We start from the raw sequence: 6,000 nt of genomic DNA on the forward strand, positions 1-6,000 counted from the left end.
GCCAGCTTTTCGGTACGAACATTTGAAAATATAGCGGACTATTTTGTACCTTCTTTCTTTCGAAAGCACCCCGCCTTTTCACTATGATACGTCCGCGCTTCCCAAAGCGCGTTAGCGGTGCCAACCTGACGTCAGCCGAGCCCGGATCACGCATTGGACACGAGAACTGCGTCACTCGGACGTAAGCGCTCGTCAACAATAAATCCGTCGACGAATATTCGAATTCGCGTTTGTGGCAAATGAGTGCCCCGACGGAACTTATCGTCACTGGGAAATGACAAGTTCTATGGTGTGCATAAAAAGCACGGTGGAAGCTAGGAGTCATCGCACCGGTGCCGAAGGAATGTCACGACCACGTGATTTCACAATTCGCATTTGAGTTGAGGATTAAAGCTAAAGAGGAAGAAGTAGGAAAATCGTTTCATGACCCCTTTAATCAATGGAAATGCACTACAGTATTAAATAATTCCGAAGCAGGATAAAAGCACAATACCATGCTCACTAAAATGTGCTACATGGTGAGTATAAAATATTTCTGTAGTATACATATATGATTTTTTTAAAAGGACAGATAACACGGAAATTTATTGTATTACGTGGGACGACTCATCGATCTTTTTCTTGCTTTGTTGAGATGGAGACAGCATGACGTGACATTGTGCCATGAGGGGAACACTGGCGTCACATGAAATCTAGATGTCAAGTGATATCATGACGTCACGTCGGGCGATACCATGAAGTGGCATGAACGCATCACGTTTGTGTCACGCGGTATCCCTAGACCATGTGACGAAATGATGTCACGTGACATTTTGATGTCTCAGAGACACGTGACAGAACCTGACTCCCAGTGTACCCTTCGGTGCACCCTCCTCGTTCTACAAGATAGGAGGCGCTCGATGAGGCCCTCTGAATGCTATGCATTTAGGACGCCTTTGGGAAATGACGAATAGACTGATAGTTATTTATATCTCTAGCTTCGTGGTTCAAACAATTCTCTGAACGGCTGAGCCATAGAAGCAGAAGCAGACCGGAACATCATGACGTCACAAAACACTGTGACGTCAGGTGACATCATAAAATGGCATCGTGAAATCAAGTGGTCTCATAATGTCGCGTGACACTACGATGGCTTCCGATGGTCATAAAGTCGTCGCAATATGCCCTTCAATGACCTCCTTAGTGTGCTCGCGAAGGGAGGAGCACGATGATGCCTTATAAAGGCAGTGTCTATTCTGCCGGCAGCCGGCAGAATAATTTTTCCGAAATTCTACCGGCAGTCACCTCCGGCGCGTGTATCAGTGGGGAGCTCGTTAACATAGCCCCCCCCCCTCCCCCTCCTTTAGTGGCGACAGTCTGCGGCTGCTCATTAGAAATATATTGACCTATTTGGCCCACCAGTACCACCGCATCGCGGCGCGTGCCGGCCGGCCCAAGCCCCGCTGTCCTCCATTCACCCCCAAAAAGGAAGTGTTTCGTCAACAACATTCGTGTTTTTTTTTGTGTTTACTTTTCAGTGTTTATTCTAAAAGAGAGATGTCGTAAATATCGCCTAATACCTAAAAAAAAAAAAAAAAATTCCGAAGAAAAAAAAAATTTTCTCGGGGGATTGAACTAAGGTCCTGCTGTGTATGAGGCGTCCACTGAGCTAATCCACAGCTTAGAATAGTCGTGTTTACAATCCGTTTTATACCAGACTCAATAGGCGACTACTGCCGGCACTTTTTCCCCCCGGTTATTCTGCCGGCTGCCGGCAGAATAGACACTTCCCCTTATAAACGCTATGGATTTAGAACGCCTTCGGAAGTGCCAGAGCCAACCACGATTCAAATTGCCGAACGGCTGAACCATAGGACGAGGAGGGGAACAACACGGACGCCCATTTCTGATTCCAGAAGCGCGAATCTAAAAGGAAGATACGAAAAATTTGATATTAATTCAGAGATTCACCTTGGGCGCAGAAAAGAAAGCAATCTTGTTTGCAGGATCCTTGAGACTGGAACGTTGACAGTGGCTCGCCTCGAGGTTGATACTGGAAGGATTTCACGGAGCGAACGCTGTTTTGTGTTTGCGCGCGTGAAGTGACATTCTCTTCTTTGTCTTTGCACTAAAGGAGTGCAGTGAACACCATCAGTCTGCCAAGACAATTTTTATGAAAGCGCAGCGCACAAGTACTACTGATCTACCGCGTCTGGTTGCAGTCAGTGACAACTTAAGAAACGCCGACGTGGCGAGGCCTGTGCATCTTATTACCGGTCCGCAGCCAATGAGCTTGCCGCATAAGCAGACAAGAACGCAACAAAGAACAAATCACGAAGCAAGAAGTTTCACCGTAGTAAGGCACGTCCTGTGTTTCGTAAAGGGATATTTCAACAAAATTTGAAATAAACCCGCCGTGTTCAGAAATAGGCTGAATATGATCCACAATATCCGTAAATGACAATCGCACATCTGTATTTTGAGCCTGATGGCTGTACTTTTCTATTAAAAACGGCCACTCTGGCAAACGCCAGAGTGGCCGTTTATGAAACAATGAGGAACCAGTTTACATAAAACTACAAAACTATAAGGAACCAATTTCGTCGATACTTTCAGGATATTACAGCATGCAGCCATTGTGAATTTAGATCAAAACTTTCAGAGCTCGACTGGAATGAGGTTTACGATGAACTAGACGCTGACGAAGCATATAACTTGTTCTTAAACAGATCTCAACGCATATATAAAGAGTGTTTTTCCAATAAAACTGTTAGCTTGTCAAGAAAGAGTCGTAAGCACTGGGTGTCTCAGGAACTTCGAATAAAAACTAATAAAAAGATGCTTTATATAAAATATTCAATGTAACAAGGCACCCTGAAAACCTTAAAACGTTTAAAATATACCGCAATAGACCTACAAAAGAACTAAAGGCTGCTAGAGCAAGATATTTTAGTAATTACTTTATGCCTTCTGCAATGCGAACTGACATGACATGGAAAAAAACTAAACAAAGCGAATTGAAAACTTTATCTTAATGGCATAGAATTAACAGAACGACCACTAGCAAATGCTTTTAATGATTATTTTGTAAGCTTAGTTTGAGAAACCAATAACGAAAACTCAGCGTGGAAATGTAAGCTCGATCTTTCTTGAGCCTGCTGTAAAAATTGAAGTGACGCGAACATTTCAATCGCTAGAAGACAGTACAAGTTGTGACCCTGACGACCTGCAGATAAGTCCCATAAGATATGTGATATAAAGATCTCATATCTCCCTTTTTAACGCACATGTTTAATTTGTGCTTACAGCACGGGGTATTTCCTAAAAGAATGGAGATTGCAAAGGCCAGTGTTTTGTACAAAAAGGGTGATAGGAATGACATAGGTAACTCTAGGCCGATTTCAACATGATCAGGCTTTTCGAAAGGGCTTGAAAATATTCTGCATTCGCGCCTAGTGAAATTTTCTGATAAGCATGATATAATCACTTCGTCACAGTTGGGATTTCGCAAAAACCGATCTACGGAACTTGCTTTTTAGAACAAAAAGATTACAGTTTGCGCAGTTTTGAAGATAATCAGATGACACTCGGAATTTTCATCGACTTCAGCAAGGCATTCGATCATTTAAACTTCAATCTATTGATAAAAAAGCTGGAATTGTACGGATTTCGTGGTTATGCCTCAACTTTAATTACATCACACCTGTCGCATCCAAAACAATATGTTCACATTAACGGCTTCTGTTCTGATGTAAAACCAATCTTATTCAGTGTTCCGCAGGGGAGTATCTTGGTGCCTTTTTCGTTTAACCTGTATGTGAATGATATTATAAACGTAAACCCAGATATTAAATATATAATCTATGCTGACGACACGAGCTTATTTTTTTCAAGCAACTGCTGTGACGAATTAGTATTAAAAGCAAATAAAACTCCCAAGAACCTAGTTACTTGGAGGAGTTCTAACTCCTTAAAAATTATTAAGAGCAAAACGAAAGCCATTTTATTTTGTCCAAGAAACAGGAATGATAATATTACGAGTGATATTATCCAAAGTTTAAAAATAATTAACTGATTTTTGTTTTAAAATACTTGGTGTCATCTTCACAGATCGAATGATATGTGGGACGAGCATGTGAATTATGTATTGGTAAAGCTGTCATGCGGTGGTTGGCGGGACATACCGTCACCGCCGTATTTTACCGAAACATGTAAAAGTACTAGTTTATAATTCATTATGTCTTTCACATGTGAGCTATTTCCATCTAGTCTGGGGAAATGCAACAAATGCTAATTAAAATAAAATAGTTGTCCTGCAAAAAAGTTTTTAAAAAACATTCGTTATGTTCCATATGATCATCCTAGTGCGCCGCTTTTTAAAAGCCCGAGTCTCATGCCTGTGAATTGTCTATATCAATATCGACTCTGTGTAACTTATACATCACATGTAGAAAAAAATTCTCGATGTCATTATGTCTATTTACAAAGTTTTCAAATGATCACATTGGTTGCCATACACTTATCATGTCATTGAGCACTGTTTGACAGGCCGCGATTGACACAAATTCAAAATGTATCTCGCTTCATCATTTCTCTCTAGCGCCACATGTACCCCAGCCACTTGCGCAGTGGCCCGGTAATTTTCATTTACCACTGAGCCTTCAAAGCGCTGTTATGCAAACGCGTTCCAAATGGCGACCAACATTCCAGTCCTTGTTGCTCCGTCGCCTCAAGAAGGCTGCTCACATACCGAAAGCCGTCGCAGAAGTGCTGCCACGCCGGCATGGATCCCTCTCGGACCTCCATGTGATCCGTGCTGGACCGCCACAGCGCATATAGACCAAGGAGGGCCAGCAGCTCCCGTGCCCTGCCCTGCCCACTGTGGCCGAAAAGCAGAAACTTCGCGCTCTTCCACTCTACGTAAAGATCTATCTGCAGCACTGCTCGAAGTTGTGCCCAAAATAGCTCCGCATTCGTACAGTACAGAGACACATGCTCAAGTGTTTGGGGCAACGGACACAACGCACAATTTGTTGATCACGGTTCAAAGAAACCTTTTTTAGCCAGCCACGTCTTGACTGGCCGCACTTCGAAATGGAAGCGTAGAAAAAAAAGTCTCGACTGCCGCTCTGACAGGGTATCTACGTAAGCGACAAAATACATCCGATATATCCGCACTTCCCGGAAAGCTGCGATAGGGTGGGGGCGGTATGAGCAAATCAACTGTGTGCCAGTAAAGAAATTTCTTTTTAACTTTCTGCAGGTACTTGTCGGAAAAGCGGGCTCGGGAAAATTCTTTCGTCGCTGCTATTTGCTGGTAGAAATTCATAGCACGTGCCCAGAAGTCCCCAGTACCTTTTACGAGCGGCTTGATAGCTGTTAGATATAACGTAAACTAAATAGCTAATGTGCGTATCAAAGAATCGAAAAAAAAGAACTGAGATTTTGCAGCAGAGCCAAAAGAAGCTTCATTGTCTTACTGTAGCCTTTAATACGTACACTAGCTATTTTAATAAGTTTTATTGGTCAACTCTCAAGCCGCTTTTGAAAATTGGTGTCGTCGGTTCGACGTCTGTCGACTGAACGTCGAATTGTTGTTTTAGGGTGTCACATATGGGAAAAGGCCTAGGTGTACCCCTATACCTCCCCTATTTCTTAGAGTGAAGGTACACAAGCTCCGTGACGTAGTGTTTTGTGGCTCTGCTTGATTGGCTTCATTGACCTGTTAAGTCGGCTGCGCCCTCATTTACAGCGAAAATGAATGTAAAGGCGAATCACAGAAAAGCGCTTTCATTCACGAAATTCAAACAAATCATGTAGCCAGGGGGGGGGGGGGGGGGGGAGAGCTCCAGGACGGCTTTGCAGATGTCAAGCGAAAGGGTCTCTTTTTAGAGCGCAGCTCTTAGGCGCCCGTTTCCGGCTTGAGCGGCGTCGCCGTCGGCGTAACCAAGATTACCCCAAGGTCACGTGACCCCCAAGGTCATGTGACACCTCCCAAGGTCACGTGACCCCCCAAGGTCA

The sequence above is a fragment of the Ixodes scapularis genome, unplaced genomic scaffold (genome assembly GCF_016920785.2).
Source record: "Ixodes scapularis isolate PalLabHiFi unplaced genomic scaffold, ASM1692078v2 PGA_scaffold4__175_contigs__length_147842914, whole genome shotgun sequence".
Classification (NCBI taxonomy): Eukaryota; Metazoa; Arthropoda; class Arachnida; order Ixodida; family Ixodidae; genus Ixodes; species Ixodes scapularis.